This window comes from Boleophthalmus pectinirostris, unplaced genomic scaffold (genome assembly GCF_026225935.1).
Source record: "Boleophthalmus pectinirostris isolate CB_2022bp ecotype Guang Dong unplaced genomic scaffold, ASM2622593v1 HiC_scaffold_3, whole genome shotgun sequence".
Lineage (NCBI taxonomy): Eukaryota > Metazoa > Chordata > Actinopteri > Gobiiformes > Gobiidae > Boleophthalmus > Boleophthalmus pectinirostris.
The window spans coordinates 20907262-20909037 of NW_026571299.1; positions in this window are offsets into that span (position 1 = coordinate 20907262).

Consider the following 1776-nt stretch of genomic DNA (forward strand, 5'->3'; position numbering starts at 1 on the left):
TCTGTAAAAAGTCTTTCCTGAGGCTGCTTCCAGGGAGGCAGACACAGGGCAGGACAACAGGGGGCCAGTGGAGTCCATGAAGTCGGGACTCAGGATGACGCCAGGGAAGGGGTCAGTAGGGTCTGGAGACAATGACCTGGAGCTGAATCCTCTGAGCAGAGTCCATTCCTGCTCCGTCAGCCGCTGCCTCCAGTGACACAGGAGCCGCTCCAGGGTGCGAACAGACCTCAGGCTCAGGTGAGTGGCCAGAGTCTCGGCGTTGCTCAAATCAGGTCCAGTTCTCTCCAGCAGCTGCTCCAGTGTGAGGACCCCCCTGAGGTGAAACGGTCACGCAACGCAGGCTGCACCCAGCCAGGATAAGCCAGGGGCTCCTTTAAGAGCCAGTGCAGTGAGATGTTCCCCTGCCTCTGCTTCCTCAGCATGTTCCACACAGAGAGCAGGCCACGGTAGAAAGGAGGGAGGGAGTCTGGTCGGTGGTCAGAGAGAAACAGAGAAAAGCCCAGTCCCCATGCCCTCTGCAGGATGGACACAGCCAAAGGTCTCCACTGCAGCTCCTCTGGACCTGTTAGGAGCCTCTGGAGAAACTGCAACCTGAAAGCAGCTCCCCGACTGGCCAGATGGATGAGTCCCTGTCCACCCTGCTCCTTTGGGAGGTGGAGCACCGCTTGTGGAACCCAGTGCAGTTTGTCCCAAAAGAAATCCACGAGGATTTTTTGTATTGCAGACAGGAGAGAGGGAGGTGGGTCCACACACATAAACTTGTGCCACAGGGCAGAGGAGACCAGGTTATTGATCACAAGCACCCTCCCCCGGTAGGACATCTTGGGTAGAAGCCACCTCCACCTGTTCAGACGGCCTTGGACATTCTCCACTGTCTGATCCCAGTTTTTCTTAAGACTGCCAGAGCCCAGGAAAACCCCCCAGATATTTAAACCCCCCAGTGCTCCAAACTAAACTACCTGGCAATGTGACACCCTGCAGCCCTCCCCAACCAAAATGGCCTCACTTTTACTTATATTAACCCCTGGCACTGGAAATCTGGCCAAACTGCTGAACTATGTGACCCACACAGTCAATGTCCCTCTGTGAGCTCACAAACAACATTACATCGTCAGCATAGGCGGAGACCTTAAAGGGGAACGGACACCCGGGGATCTGCGCCCCCTGCAGGTCTGACCTGAGTCGATGTAGGAGCGGCTCAATGGCCAGAGTGTATAACATCCCAGATAAGGAGCAGCCCTGTCTGATGCCCCTCTCCACACTGAAAGGAGCACCTAGACCCCCGTTAATCTTCAGTACACTCATGATGTCACTGTACAGTGTCCGGATGTAAGCGATGAAACCAGGGCTGAACCCAAAAGCGGCCATGGTCCGCCAAAGGTACTGGTGTTCAACCCGGTCAAACGCCTTTTCCTGGTCTACTGAAATCAGACCCAGGTTGATGCCCAATGAGCTGGAGACCTCCAAAACATCCCTAATTAGTGTGATGTTATCACTAATGAGCCTGCCAGGTACACAGTAGGTCTGGTCCATGTGGACTATGGAAGCCATTGCTTCCCGGAGCCGGGATGCCAGAACTTTGGACAGGATTTTATAGTCCGTGCAGAGCAGCGACAGCGGCCTCCAGTTTTTCAACAGTTGCAGGTCCCCCCTCTTTGGCAGTAGGGAGAGCACTGCCCTGCGACAGCTCAGAGGCAGGCGGCCACCCCGCAGACTGTCCCTAATGACCTCCAACAGATCCTCTCCCAGTACGTCCCAAAAGGCCTTGTAAAAATC